Raw genomic sequence first — 15,860 nt, forward strand, 5'->3', positions numbered from 1 at the left:
TCTTAGTCCTCACTGCCACCTGCTTGTCCATGACCACCAATATCTAGTCTCTGAAAATGGGCGATTTATTTCACAGGCCGCTGGGGGCAGGTGTCCAGTTGATTTGGCTTAATCCATGTGTATCAGTTCATTGGAGGGGATAACAGAGACTGCAGTGTGAAATGAAACCCTGTTTTACATTTTTTTCAGACTGTGGATTATGACTCATTAGTGGGTCATGAAATCAGTTTGGTGGTTCGTGGCCAGCATTTTAGAAAGAAATAATGAGGGACTTCCCTGATGGTCTGGTAGCTAAGAGTCCACGCTCCCAGTGCAGGGGGCCTGGGTTTAATCCCTGGTCAGGGAGCTAGATCCCATATGCCACAACTAAGAGTTCTCACACTGCAACTAAAGATTCAGCATGCTGCAACTAAGACCTGGTGCAGCCAAGTAAATAAGTAAATAATGATTTTTTTTAAAGAAAGAAATAAGAAATGTATTCAGATGAGTAAATGAATAAGAAAAAATACACAGATAATGTTCCTCACTGACAGTAATCAAAAGTGAAGATCATAGCAACTCTGCTTTACTTCTTGCTGATAGAAGTAACAATTAAAAACATAGCCTCTAATGCTACTAAGGGTGCTGTAAAATTGTGCTTTTTACTGTGGGTTGCATGTAAATTGGTAAAATTTGGGAGGAATGCAACATGATACTAGGAAAAGCTATAAAAGTACTATACCCAGGAATTTTTCCCAAGGAAGTTATTTAATAAAGATTTTAAAAATTCTAAATACATTAAAGATATCCTTGACTGTGTTAGTTATAATAGAAAAAAAATAGAAATAACTAAAATGTTCCCACATTAGAGGAACAGTTTAAAAATTTTGTGGTGTATCCATATAATGGAATATTTTGTGTTTCAGTGAACGCTTGCATCCAGACACATACAGAGAGAAATAGGGAAAGACTTATAAAATGAAAAAGAATATAAACTAGCAAGCACACCATGTTTGTAACTTTAAATAATCTGTGTGTCTGTGGAAGACAAATGCCTATGTGCAAGTTGCTAAAGTGATGGGTCATAGTTTTAAAAATTCATTTGCTGTTGGGTATAAACCTTTCAAGACTGGAAGGAATCAATGTAAAGGAGAAGAAAAGAAATCCCAGAAATTATCTGGGTATTTGTTTTCTTGGCCCTAGAAACCAGAAAAATCACAAGGATCAAAATTACGTTGAATAACTTCATGCTGTGTGGATTTTTTTTACTCGTTGTAAGCTGGTGTCAATTTTGGTAAATTCCTTGCTTATGGCGGATAGTTTGTGAATAGCTGTTGACTGATCTTTACACATATGTGTGTGTGTATATATATATATTTATAATTTAATTATTTATTTGGCTGCGCTGGGTCTTCGTTGCTTCTTGGGGCTACTCTCTGGTTGCGGTGTACAGGCTTCTCCTTGCAGCGGCTTCTCTCGTTGTGGAGCACAGACTCTAGGGTGAGTGGGTTTCAATAGTTGTGGCTCCCACGCTCTGGAGCACTGGCTCAATAGCTGTGGCACGTGGGCTTAGTTGCTTTATGATCTTCCGAGATCAGGGATCGAACCCTTGTTTCCTGCATTGGCAGATGGATTCTTTACCACTGAGCCACCAGGGAAACTCTGGTTGATCTTTTAGTTATATGTGCTATAATCACAGTCCTGGGAAAACTTTAATTTGTCTCTAAAGAAGCATCAGAAATCTTAGTGGAAATAGCACTCTGTCTTTAACTGTATTTTCTAAGGGAACTTTAATTTTTCCAGCGTAGGGAATACAACTTTGGGAACTTTCCCCCCATTCAAACAGTTATAAGAACAGTTTAAGTAAGTCACAGCCCTGAAGGGAGAGGTAAGATGTGTGATGGACAGAGGTCTGGGGAAACTTTGTTAGAAATCTGCCCAACGTGGACGTGTAAATGATTTATTTGAACTGGGACAGAGAGTAGGGAAAGAGGGGAAGCAGGGATCAGGCGGGTTCCAAACCAGAAACTTGGGACACCTGTTCTGTGGAATTTTCAGACCAGCTGGCCTGGGGTCACCTTGCCTCGGAGTTTGCGGTGTAACCTCAATGTAAACATTTAGTGTCTCTGTGTTTCCATCATCCTCAAGAGGAATGAAAACTCTTGCTCTCTTCTTTCCAAAGGCATATTCGGTGGAAGGTTTAGGTTTTATGCATATTTATGTGCCCCTTGCACTCCTTCCTGGAGGGTGTCTGCGTTTTCTTTTCTTTTTCCTGCATTCTCTGATAGGCCTTTCAGGAACAGAACACCAGGACATGGGAGGGGGATAGAGATGTAGGGGAGAGCCCCAAAGGGCAAGAGAAGAGAGAGACACAGAGAACATTGTACTTGGGTAGACTCAGAAGGCCAATATCAACTCTCAATAACTCTGTGAAGTATTACTTTCTCCATTTTTCTGATTTGGAGAGGATTCCTGCTATTCAGAGACACTGATGTGATCAGAATTTTTCTGCAGAGACCAGGGAAGTGGGCTCGTTTTAGTCTCATGATGAAACCCGCACTCCTGTCGTGCCTCTGAGTCAGATGAGTTGGGTTCACGTTCGAGTGCGGCACTCGTGAGCTCTGGGTCCCTGGGCAAGTCTTTTAACTTCTGTGAAGTTCAACTACCTTACATTAAAATAGGGATAATAATGACAAATGAGGTTGTTATGAGGGTTAGAACTTATACCTTTTGGGGGTTTTTGGTTTCCAGTAATGGAAGTAGGCTTTAGGGCTAACTTTGGGGAAGGGTGAGGACATTTACTGGAAGAATAGGAATTAGTTCACACAATGGAATGAAAAGTAAACAGGCAGGCCTCGGGAAGGATGAGAACCCAGGCAGCTAAGGGGCCCGAGAAAGCAGACAGACACTGGTTTCCTTCTTTAGTGACTCGCGACTGGATGAATCAGCTTTGGTTATTTTCAGTGTGTGTGTCTCTGCTCAACACTCAAATTCCAGGGGGAGAAGTCAGCCTGCCTGGCCTGGGCTGCCTCCAGAGCAGGGCACCTGATCACATGGCCACCCACAAAAGAGGTTGTAGGTGCCGTTACCCCACAAGAGGGCCTGGACGCTGGGCTGGCAAGAGCCACAGACGTCCACCCGGAGCCCTCCTGTGGGACGGCAGGCCTGGACCTGCGCACCATGGGGCCTCAGTGCTTTCCATGCACGTTAGGCTGGGACACCCTGGAAGGCGGTGTCGAACAGCACCCTGGGTGGACCCTCAAGTGCTCCTGAAGGAGGTTGGCCCACCACCCGGTAGAGCTGAGGCATTAACCCCCGGGGCAGCTCTGCCCCGCCCGGTCCCAGCTCAAGGTCCAGGCAGGTGGGCAGGGGAGTGGTCAGGTGTCACCTGTCCCTACTCTTTCCTCAGGGCTTTCATGGTCAGGGAGTAAACATCTCCAGGAAATCAGGGTAACTTCTCCTCTAAATAAGGTTAGGGGTGTCTGGCCCAAGTGGCCCAAACTATTTACAGGCTTCTCCTCGGCAGTTCTGCTGTAACAATCTCCGAGGGCACCATGCTGACATGTCTAGGCTGGGCTTCAGAGCAGGTGAGCTTTGGCTAAAGACCTGTGCTTGTGGGGGGATCAGGACCCAGAGACCATAAGTCTAGAGGAAATATGGGGCGATATGGATGCTTTCAGAGAAGGCAATGGCACCCCACTCCAGGACTCTTGCCTGGAAAATCCCATGGACGGAGGAGCCTGGTAGGCTGCAGTCCATGGGGTGGCTAAGAGTCGGACACGATTAAAGCGACTTAGCAGCAGCATGGATGCTTTTCTCATTAACTTTCCCTTTTTTGGGGGAGACTATTATGTTAAAATACAAAAGGAGGTTCCATAGTCTATTTTCTCCCAAAATGAAAGAGCACAAATAAGCCAAAGAAGGTAATTTCAAAGACTCCCCATCCCATCCCTCTCTTCACTGAGATGTTAGCATGTTCGTCTTTTCCCTCTTGAATTCCCTTTCTTCCTAACCCACCAACCTGCCTCCCCCTGGGGCAGTGAGATGGTCCTTGGGGAGGAACTCTGCGTGTTCTTTGCATGTGGGAACCAAGACAAGTTAAAAAGTTTCAACTCTTAAAACACTTCTCTCTCTCTCTCTCTCTCTGAGGGGCCACTCAGCCCCTTCTCCACAAAACCTCCCCTGACGTCTTGAATGGGGCCCTTCTCAGTCTCACAAGATAATACTTCCTACCTGGCAATGATCCTTTCCTATCTGAACCCAATTGTCAGCTCCTTGAGGGCAGATCCTATGTCCTGTTTTTTTTTTTTTAAACATTTATTTATTTATTCGGTTGTGCTGGGTCTTGGTTGAAGTGTGTGGGATCTAGTTACCTGACCAGGGGTTGAACCCAGGCCTTCTGCATTGGGAGCACAGAGTCTTAGCCCCTGGACCGCCAAGGAAGTCCTAAGACTGGCTTGTTTTCAAATCAGTCTTCAGTGTAGAAGAGAAGCAGGACATCAAGCTTTTCAGACCCTCTTGTCTTCAGTAGGTCCATATGACAGCGGAGGTTGCCCAGGAATCAAATTGTACCACACCCTCCTGTTCTTCCCCCTTGACTCTCATCCTACAGGTAGATGGCAGGCTTCTGAGTCCGTCCAAGGCAACCTGGAATCCTCAGGCTCCACGTAGCTTGGTTTTTCCTTGATGGTCCTTGCATTAGAACACTCTTGGGGTCATGATGAACTGAACTAGTGGCAGTGACGTTGAGAACAATTGAATTGAATGGACTGAGTTCCTACGGCACCACAGAATCCATCCACAGGCAGTGTTTCGGTCAGCATTCTTGGCTCGTGACAGAAAGCTGGCCAAAACTGGTTTAAGTTTTGTAAAGAAAGAGGGAAGGTATTGTTTTACACACAGGCTTCCCAAGAGACTTGAATCAGGGCTCACAGATTTGACCTGACGTAGCTCCCCACTCCGGAGAAGGCAATGGCACCCCACTCCAGTGTTCTTGCCTGGAGAATCCCAGGGACGGAGGAGCCGTCTATGGGGTCGCACAGAGTTGGACACGACTGAAGCGACTTAGCAGCAGCAGCTCCCCTCTCACTTTTTCAACTACTCTCCTTCTGGTGCAGGTTCAACCTCATGGCTCAGGATGGCTGCTAGCAGCTCCCAGAGCTTCTTGCATCCCACATCAAGTCCAGAGCGGGGTTGGACTCAATCCTGACCAAACACAGCTGGGAGTTGGGGAGGGATAAGTTCTTCAGTGGGAAATTAGGATACTGACAGCTGGAGGGGAGAAGAGGCTGTGGAGAAAGCCACAAGACAAAAACAAAGCCAAGGGACCAGAAAGTTAGGCAGGAATTGAGAGTCATATTGGGTGGCTTGGCCACTCGATATGGAGGATGGCTCGTTGTGGACTCGCCCCATCACAGAACTGGGTGTTGTTGAAGAAATGCAAATGATTTTCGTATTAGCCAGTACTAAATATAACTCAGAGGACTCATCTCCTTTTACAGCTAAAAAAGTTTCTATGTAAGGACTTGTTACCCTTTTCAAAATTGTAATTTAGGGCATATGTGCTCTATTGAGCCATCTGTTCCACTACCTTCTTTACTGGTTCAGGTGCCATGGCCCTGAGCTTGTCTCATCATTTGAACAGATTTTACTCTTGATTTCTCTATCTGTTCTCAGGGATTCTGGAGAAGAGTGGTTGAATGGAGAGAAAAGGAATCACTCATTTCACTATTCAATTCAGGGGACTTGGAAGGAAGGATACATATTTATTACCTTGATGGGTTAAACATACACCATAATAATCAAAACAACAAGATATTGTTTTTCATCTGTCAAATGGCAAGGATTACAAAAGAGATGTCCAGGATTGGCGAGGGTTCAGAGAAATAGCCACATCTTAGATGGCTGGTGAGGATAGAACTGCTGTAAACTTTCTGAAAGGCCACTGGCAATATGTGTGAGACATTTAAAAAATGTGCATACGTTTTGACCAAGCAATTCCATTTCTAGAAATATATACAGGACAGTGAGGGAGACACAGATGTAAGGAACAGACGTTTGGACTCCGTGGGAGAGGGCGAGGGTGGGATGATTTGGGAGAGTGCCATTGAAACATGTATATTACCATAAAATGGATGACCAGTGCAGGTTGCATGCATGAGGTGGGACACTCAAAGTGGGGGATCTGGGGTAGCCCAGGGGATGGGGTGGGGAGTGAGGTGGGAGTGGGGTTCAGGACGGGGGAGACGTGTGCACCTGTGGCTGATTTGTGTTGATGTGTGGCAGGGACTACTGCAATATTGTAAAGTGATTAGCCTCTATTTAAAATAAATTAAAAAAGAAAGAAAAAAAAAGTGCATAAATTTTGACCAAACAATTCTATTTCTAGAAATATTAGGAAATAATCGTAAAAATATATAAACATTTACATATATGGATAATCCTTGAAGTTACATATAATAATGAAGAATTGAAAATAATCTTAATGCCTAAAAATAGAATTAAATAACTTACGGTATAGCCATATGATGCAACCATTTAAAATCATCTTTTAGAATAATATACATGGCATGGGAAAATTCCTGGTCTTGTTAAGGAGAAAGTATTAATAGATTACAAAGCAGTTTGATCAATTTTTATTTAAAAAAAGATATACGCAGGGGGCCTTCCCTGGCAGTCCAGTGGTTAAGACTGCAGGGGGCATGGGTTGGATCCCTGGTTGGGGGCAGGGGAGATATATACAAAAAAGAAAATACACATGTACACACAAAAAAGTATAGGAAAAAACATACATCAAAATTGTAACACTGATATGCTGGTAAGAGGAATGGCTAGATTTTATTATTTTTGTAATTTTCCCTATTAAACATTTTAAAATGATGGACATGTATTACTTTGGAAATTAGGAATTTTCCTTTTCTTAAAAGTGAGACAGACCACACCACAATTCTTTCAATGGCCACAGTATGGATGGACATCATCCTGCCTTCTGTTTGGTTCACATACAGGTATTCCTGGGTGCCTTCAATCTCTCCACCTTCCTCCCCAACACAGGCCCTCTCCCCAAACCCCACCCCATGCTCCTCCTGCCCTGGGGCAGGAGCCGTCTAATGCCAGCTTGTATGTTTAGCTGGGGATAGAGTCCTGGCACCTGCTGATCTGATCATTCCTCACCAAGGGGGTCTGATGTTTTCCACACTCATCTAATCAGTAGGTGCAGGCTTCCTGGACGATCCATCAGGATTACCTCAAACAGGTGCCCAAGAAATACCTGGATGCATAAATAAAACACCCAGATAAGCAGAGACGTTTTAGAGCTCTCTGGGGATGGGACAAGACAGAGGCACTATGGGAGTGAAAATTAACTGGATGGGTAAGGGCTGGATCAGGCAGACAGCAACTTGGAAATACTGACTCCAGGGTGGCCATGCTCAGCCTTCTCAATTGATATCTAAAGTTTACTGGTTTCCACGCCATTTTGCTGGCCTGCCCATCCCTGTGACGGTTTCAGCAGTTTAAAAAGAATGAAATCATTAGCCCAGCTTATTTTTTCAAGCTGTGGCACCACTGTCAGTGGAGCAGGATAGTTCACTCAATGGCAAATCAGGAAGTTCCCCGAATTAGAGTCAGCAACCCCACACAGGGAAGCCCCTTTGTCACGGGCATGGGTTGATTCTGTCTCCAGGCACCATAGGGAGTGGGGCGCAGTTTTTGTTGCCCTTTTCTGTGGAATTTGCCAGATGTGTCAAAGACATAATCTCATTGACAACATATGAACAATAAGCCAGTAAAGTGAAGTAGAAGGTGTTTCTCCCAGTTTACTTAAGTCCACTGAGAGCACTTGCTGTACCAGGCTTCTCTGTTGCATGGTGTGGGTTTTTTGTTGTTGTTGATGTTGCTATTTTGTATTTCTTCCCCTATTGCTTATAAGGTTCTCTACTTGCTACATATGAAAAGTCTGTGTTCACTTAGGGAGCAGGGGTTGCAGGGGCCAGTCCACAACTTGGAAAACTAAATGCCTTATTCAACAGCGTTGTTACAGGAGGCAAGTGCATCAGTTCGCTTGCAGCTTTGCCTGTAACAGACTGCTCCTAACCTTCCTGACGTGACTGAGGCTGAAATATTACAGGTCCAGGGATCAATGTAAAACACGATACAGGTGCATCACATTCTCTTTTGTATGGAATGCAGTTGGTTCTGAAGAAACAGGAGATAGCCTTGCGTTGTGGGGGATGCGAAGGTAGGCACCGTAGTTAGACCTCCACTGTGTGTGCCTTGCGCAAGTCAACTTCTCTAAGCCTGTCTGAGGCTGAAATGAGGTGATACATGCAAAGCACTTCCAAACAGTACCCAGCGTATTGGAAGCATTTATTAATGCTAAATGTAAGCAGAAGGAGCTGCTGCTGTAAATGAAGGAGAGAGGTAAATGTGTCAATAAAAATTGCATAGTATAGGGCAGAAAATCAGGGTTTGCGGAACACAGAGTAGAAGTAGGAACTCTATAAGCCAGAATCTTCTGTTCATCAGACTGGGAAGGCTTCATGGAGGAACTGGACTTTCTCGAACTCTGCCTAATAGTTGGAAGATGAGTTGTCTGGGTGGGGAGTGGAGCTACTAAGGGTACCCCAGACACCTGATACAACTTGGAAGAGGGTTGAGGGGTGTAGGGAGGTTGAAAAGTTTTGGGACTTCCCTGGTGGTCCAGTGGTTAAGGCTTCAGGCTCCCAATGCAAGGGGCCTGGGTTCTATCCTAGCCAGGGAGCTAGACTCCATGTGCAGCAACTTAAGAAAGATCCCTGGTGCTGCAGCTAAGACCTGGCACAGTCAAATTAAAGAGTTCTGAAAAAAGAAAGTGGACTTGTCAGGAGGGTTGTTACCAAAGTGCAGGCCTGCTGCCCGTGTAAACCTCTAAAACAGAGTAGGTGGGACCCTTTCAGGATGCTTTCAAGTCTTGAATTTGACAGGCAGGGAGACTGAGAGCTCACTGTCCTTGTAGAGTTAAATGGCTGCCACAGACTTGAGGTAGTGACCAGCATTTTGGCAATTCTGATGAGGCCTGACCAGCAAGACCTGTTGCTGAAGCCAGGGGCTCTGGACAGTTCAACACGCAAACGAATTATTAACTGAGGTGTTGTCTGATTATGTGGAGGAAGAGAGAAGATGAGGAGGTGACTCTCAGTAGAGTCAAATTAGAGTAGAAATTATTGGGCAAAGTGTGGCCCTCCACATATGAAAAGAACGCTCTGCTTTCAGAGAGGGAGTCAGAAAGGATATTGACTTTGTCTTCACAAAAGCTGGGGTTAATACTGTCTGAACAAAGGAACTGGTGTCAACTTTCAATCAAAGTTCTTTAGCTGATGTCCCAAATTGAAGAACATATGTAAATATTGCTAATCACAAGCCAAGGATTATAGACTTGCAAAGTATGAGAAGGACTACGAGAGATCAATTCTACTCCAATATCCTTATTGGATTAGATGAGACAACTGACAACCGGACGGCGGAAAGGCACACGCAGATATCTTCTTCAGTTCTCTCCATATTTTCTTTTCGTTCTCTTAACTCCAAAATTTGAGAATCCCCAATCTCTTTGTTTCCTGTCTGGATTGGATCAGATAGAAAATTCCAGTTGTGTTGTGCGGCGGCTACAGAGCGCAACAAATAACGTGCCCTTTAATCGCATCCTCTCTCCTCCCTTTCTGGCCGGCTTTGATGTGCCCACCATGCTTTTCCATTGGTCATTTCGTGCGGTTCCTCGCCCCCGTCCAAGGTTCTCAACCAATCAGCTTCTCCCTGGTCCCTCGGGGCGGGCTTTGAGGAATATACCACTGAACCTGCGGGGGGAGTGGAGAGAAGGAAGGGTGTGGAGGCGGCCCTCTCTTTTACCTTCTGCATAGAACCATGAGCTTCTGGCAAAGTCTGAGCCAGCGGGTCGCGCCGGCGGCCCTGGGGACGGGCGGCAGAGCGGGTTCCGGAGGCGCGCTGAGGTCAGCGCCCCGAGGCCGGGGTCCGGTGGTCGCGCCCCAGGGGCCACAGCCCCGCCCTCCCATGTGCCCGCCCCACCCGGCGGCAGCGCCGCTACCACAGCAGCAGCCGCGGTGCTGCTCGCGCGGGACGCCGACTGCTGAGGGGGCGGCTGCGGGGCTGAGGCGCCGGCCCGAGTGGGAGTCGCCACGGGGCTAGGCCGCCGGACGCCACGGCCGAGGGTCTGGACTGTGGGCTGCGGCCGGGACGCTGGCGCAGCGCGGCATGAGGCGGAGGTGAGACGGGCTCCGGACCTGGCCCGGGACCCGCGCGGGCCGGGCGCCTCCCTCTGGCCGCCGCTGCAGCCCCGGAGCGGACGGCAGGCCCGGGTCTGGGGCCGCGGGCGGCGGGCGGGAGGCTGGACGTGCTTGCCAGGAGCGCCGCCGAGGCCGGGCACGAGGGGACCCGCGAGCGGACGCGCAGCTGAGGAGCCGCGCCGGAGAAGGAGGGCGCGGCGGGACCTCGACTCCCTCATTCCTGCGGTGGCCCTCCGTCCCCTCAGGTCCCCATGTGTCTCCCCTTCCCCCGTGTCCCGCATCTCCCCTCTCCCCCCATGTTCTTTGTCCCCTTGTCTCCTTGTGCTCCCATTCCCCCGTGTCCCCCCCCCCCAACTCCCCCGTGTCCCCCAACCCCCGGGTGCCCCCATCCCCCATGTGCCCCCTGTCCCCGTGTCCCCCGTCCCCTGAGGCTCACGGACCGCCCTAGTCTTCCGACTCCCCGCAGACTCACTTGAAGGAAGGCGTCTGCAGCCCCGCACACAGCCTGTGAGCTCTAAGGTGGCGGCTGTTTACCGCAGGCATCGGTTACGGTGACATCAGTGCTTAGTGCTGAGAAATGCAAGCCAGTTGTGAGCAGTGTTTTCCTCGAGGCTTACACCTTCTCATTTTCTGGGACGTGGATGGGGAGATGGCGTTTAAACTTGGCGAGTCCCATCTGACAGTCTGCCTGGGAGACAGCCGTTTGGATCGTACCCCGGGGGTGCGGGTGAGGTGCGATGGGTTTTGCAGTGAGCACAACCTTCCGCGTCTGCGCTGGGCTGGCGGGGAGGCCCTGCCCTCCTTACCTGGCCACGCAGATGGCAGCTCCTGGTGCTGGCTCTCCTCCGAGCACCTCTGTAAAGGGCCCTCCAGAGGCTTGTATACATGTCTTACTTCATTGTCAAGTGGACTTGGTCAGAAACTTGGCTCAGGTTGTTGTGGCTCTAGAGTGAATTCTCCTTGTGTTCTAGGATTTTAAATTGTTTTTATTTTTTGGATAGGATACTAAACACCATGGCTTAATTCCAGAATTATAGGGAAAACAGGGTTTAGATGGTCCTCTTGCAAAGAATCTTCAGGAACTTAGACCTGGTTCCTAGCTAAGCTGCCTTTTTGTGTTCATGATGCTAGCCTTTGAAATGTCTAGAACTTGACTGCTAGATTTCGAGGTCCCCCCACCCCATACCTTATGGTTCAGGTGATCATGGTGTTTCTAGGTGTGGGGCAGAAAATGGGCTCTAGAGTAATGTGTACCAAATATTCTGTGCAAGTATACCTAGCACATAGTAAGTGTTTAATAACCATAAGTAATTTTTTTTTCTTTCCTGTTTGAGTTTGGGAGACCTGTGGATGATGAAATTGGATACAGCTTTGTTTGCATGCTCCCTTTTTAAGTTAAGACTAACCCTCCAATCCCCCGATTCTTCTTCCCATCCCAACCTCTAGCTCTCACACCAAAATTTTTATGGTCCGTTAAAAATGAAACTCAGACCTCTGAACCTTGAAGTAAATATCAAACAAGAAACAATTGAGCTCTTCCTTCCAGCTCACATGTGCTTTTTTTTTTTTCAGAAAGGATGGTACATACCATAGATGAGATCTTACTCACTCAGCACAGGAGAATAAAGGGTCAGAGTGGACCCTTTCTTGGGTCTGTTGAAAATTCCTGTGGGTAAGGATTTTGGTTGCTGTTGGTTTAACCTGTCCAGGTGGAACCATAAGCCTTTCCTAATTTCTGTTGGCACTGGCATCTAAGAAATGGCCTGGGTGGATGACACCTGACCAGCAAACAGGGCACACTCCTAGATTTGATGGGCTGTACCTCTGAACTGGGCTTTGCAGGGAGCAGCCATGTACCCCCCTCCTACTGTACCAGGCTCATTATGACCAGATTAAAAGGCTATCAGAACTAATGTTCTTGAAAGCCTGAGTAACATCAGTGGTTTATGTATGTCCTGTTATACTGGATGTGACGTTTCAGTAATAATCATACTCTGGATTTCCTTACTGCTTTTCTTTGAGAAAGTGAAAGCTTTTTTATCGCCTGTTATCTCACTGATTCTTTTTTGTCTGAGGTCATCAGGTTTAGTGCAGTATATTATTTCCCACTTTATGGATAAAGAAATGGGGGGGACATTATTTGCTCTAAGTTGTGAGTTGATGGCTAAGTTGGACTTCGATTTTTCCTTCCTATAGAATTTCACTAATACTTTCATAAGGGAAAAAACCCTCTTTTTTTGAAACATGGAAGACTTAAAGATACCAAACCATTATGCTTTTCAGATTACTAGACAGCTGAGAATAGTTGACATTTGTTGGGTGCTTATGTGTGCCAGGCGCTTCACGTACATCACCTCATTTGTTCCCCATGACAGTCTATAAGGTAGGACATGTTATTTTCCCTGGTTTTACAGTTGATGAACTAGGGTTTGGTGAGATGGAGGTCAAGGCAGTGACAAGGCAGGTCAGGCCTCAAAGCTGGGCTGATTCTGAAGTGTGTGCTTCTAACCTCCCTGGGTGTTAGTGGAGACAGGGAGCAGACAGCAGAGCCCCTGACACCTGTTGTCGCTGCTTGCCTGGCTCTGATGGGCTGTGCTTGTACAGGGGTTTCATTTTTCATTGAAGTAGAATAGTGGAAAAGATTCTGGACTATTCCTGGGCCAGAAGCATTCTTTAGCCAGGTCATTACTTAAGAAAAAAATAAGAGTTGAAAAAATATCTGTATTTGGAGAGTGTGAAATGTTTTATGAGGCCAGATGGGGAACATAGAAAGGGAGACAATTGAAATGGTTTGTGGACGAAAGAAATGTGTGATATTCTAACCCAGGTAACTCCTTTAGTACCCAGGCTTTTAAACTTAAGCTGCAGGTTGAAATTGTAAACCTGGAGGCCTGGCATTTGGGCTAAAATCTGTGCAGTAAATAGACTCTCAGTTTCTACTTTAGGTGGCAGAGTTGAAAATCTGACTCCTTTTTGGTTTCTAACTTCTACAAATAATGTGGTACACTGGGAGTGTGGGGATATTGTTCAGAAATTTACCTAAACTCTCTCTGGGCTTTCCCTTGCCTCCACGCACTCTTCTGTCACCTTTGGTTCCACTCTTCAGAATTCAGCTCTGATTCTGTGGAGTGGCTGGTGGAGGGGACAGAACAACATCTCTTCCCTCTGGGGCTCAGCTGCACATGACTTGCTGTTTTCTTGGTGTGGGCTTTAACTGTCTTCTGGTGTTAAGGCTTATTATGATAATCAAGAAACTGGGGAGGGAGGACAGGGAAACTGTTGCCCTAAAAACTCTGCAGTTCATTCACTTTTTGTCAACGTCAGTCTTCACAGAGAAGAAAAAAATCACCACAATTAAAAAAAAAAGGAATAAAGTGGTAATAATCAGATTAAAGAAGGGAGAAGTAGGATTGTTGGTTTGAACACTGGAGGAAGGTGGAAGAGGAAAGGCAGGCGTGTCTGCTAAGTGGTCAGTCCTCAGAGGTGCCTCCTCACTGTGGAGAGGAGGAAAGAGCAGGCGTGTGTGTGTGTGTGTGTGTGTTTGGCTGAAGGCCAGGAGGGGGTCTTCTTGTGTTAGGCCGGTCTACAGAGGTCTGTTTAACCGTATATCTAGGGATGGATCTGGTCTGGTGGACTCTGGAAGGAGGGGAGCAGCATTCCATCAGGCGGTTGACTAGTAGCTTTTATTGATTTTTCCTTACTATCTTGAAACAGCTAACTACACAAAAGGCAGCGTGGAACTTTGGTTGGTCTGGCTTCGTCCTGTCTCTTCCCCTGCCTCTTTTCTGTTGCTACACGTCAGCATTGGAGCTTGAAGACGGGCAGAGCAGCCCAGAGGTAGGACCAGGGGTGGACGATACTTCTCTAACCTGTCACCCCCTGGGTTATGACAACGCACCGCCGCAGGCTGTCCTGGCCTACAAAATGCCCACTTATGAAGGCCCCAGCGACACCCCTCCCTGCCTTCCCTCACTTTACCCCCTCCAGCTGCCTTGTGATTGAGTCGTTGGGGTTTGTGAGTGGGAGAGGAGGAGAAGTGGGTAAGCAGTGTCTCGATGGTGGTCTCTGCAGGAGCGCATGGAGGAGGGTGGGCTGTCTGCTGGGCCTGTTCTGAGCGGCTGCTCGGTGGGGGCGGCACACTCAGTCCTCATGGCACCCCTGTCTCCTGCACGAGGGCCCTGAGGCGGACAGCTCAGTGATGGCCCCGTTGGGAACAGTGGGCTCAGCTTCAAACTCAGGCGTTCAGGTCCAGAGCTGTGCTGTCACTGACCAGTCAAAGACGACTGACTGGGGTGGACTCACCTCCGTTCTGGTGGCCACCCTTTCTCTCTTCCAACCATCCCTGCACTGTTTCACATTGTCCTTCTCTTCACTTTTGCATTATCTGCTTGAAGTGGTCTATGAGAGGTGCATTTAGATTAAACTGACGTATTCCATCAAAACGGGCAGAGTTGGAGGAGATAACTTTGAAGCATCCAGAGGGGAACACCTGTGGGTGCCCCAGAAGGTGCACTTAGCACAGTGTAGGGTCTTCAGGCACCTCGGGCTGGGCCATGGGATCTGGAAAGAGTGTTGATTACAAGTCTGCTCCCTGAAAAGCTCAGGAAACCTGTCCCCTTCCCTCCTGTACTTTTTTGCCTAGCGTGGGTTTCTGATTCCTAAAACCAAGAACTCACGCAAACCCTATCATTGTCCTAGCTCAACTACTTTATGGATGATTTTTATTTTATTCTGTTTTTAAATGAACTAGTGTGGGATCCTAACCACTGTTTGGAACAGAACCTTTTACCCAGTTTGGTCATGCCTGGTCAGAGTCATTTGTTTCCCTATGAAAAACGAATAGGAAGTATTTGAACTCGTGACATGGACCTGTTTCAGTTTGTTTCCAAAGCAGAGAGGCTCGTCTCAAAACCAGACTTGCATAGGTAGGGGAAAAAACAACCTTCTGCCTTTGGCATTTTAAGCACCTTTCAGTTCAGTTCAGTTCAGTCGCTCAGTCGTGTCCGACTCTTTGCGACCCCACGAATCGCAGCACGCCAGGCTTCCCTGTCCATTACCAACTCCCAGAGTTCACTCAGACTCATGTCCATCGAGTCAGTGATGCCATCCATACCATAGGCAATTATATAGGATCAGCTATCACTCAGTGAGTCTTACTGTGGGCCAGACACTGCCGAGTACCTGTGAGCACACACCACTTCTAGTCTCCTGCTTCCCATTCAGGAAACTTCCAGAGAGGCTGAGGTCCAGAACCATAGATACTCTGCGGAGGCTGGATGACTGCAGATCCTGTGCATTTAATCACCTTGCTGTGAGGTGATGTGTGGAGGGAGCAAAAAGAAGAGGAAGCAAGGAAGAAAAGGACAGTAAAGGGCAGGGGAGAGAAATTGGTGAGATGGCAGCATGTCTGGGCCTCCAGGGCTCACTGGACTCTGTGTGCCTCAGTGGGCTGAGCATACCCAGAGATGCTGCTGCCTGGACCACCCTCAGGGAGCCTGGGGACAGAGGACCCAGAATCTGAGAGCTTTGAATTCATGCTGGGGCTTCTTCTTAGCATGTGATTATGGAGCAACTACTATATGTAAGGTGAGTGCTGGACAA

The 15,860-nt window shown here is 47.4% G+C and overlaps 1 protein-coding gene and 1 long non-coding RNA gene across 14 annotated transcripts in view; one reads left to right on the plus strand and one right to left on the minus strand.

Moving 5' to 3' along the window:
- Positions 1-8,328: 8,328 nt before the first annotated feature.
- Positions 8,329-15,296, minus strand: LOC113892262. The gene is made up of 2 exons (XR_003511003.1): positions 10,732-15,296; positions 8,329-9,812 (listed from the first exon to the last, which is right to left on the minus strand). It is a non-coding gene; the product is annotated as an uncharacterized LOC113892262 (long non-coding RNA).
- The window catches only part of MICAL3 (microtubule associated monooxygenase, calponin and LIM domain containing 3), a 143,591-nt gene continuing 137,765 nt past the window's right edge, over positions 10,035-15,860 (plus strand). For all 13 annotated transcript variants that reach the window (XM_027540865.1, XM_027540863.1, XM_027540867.1 and 10 more), the window contains exon 1: positions 10,035-10,238. The gene's annotated coding sequence lies outside the window, so the exon portion shown is untranslated. The remainder of the gene's footprint in view (positions 10,239-15,860) is intronic.

Source organism: Bos indicus x Bos taurus, chromosome 5, assembly GCF_003369695.1.
Source record: "Bos indicus x Bos taurus breed Angus x Brahman F1 hybrid chromosome 5, Bos_hybrid_MaternalHap_v2.0, whole genome shotgun sequence".
NCBI classification, from domain to species: Eukaryota; Metazoa; Chordata; class Mammalia; order Artiodactyla; family Bovidae; genus Bos; species Bos indicus x Bos taurus.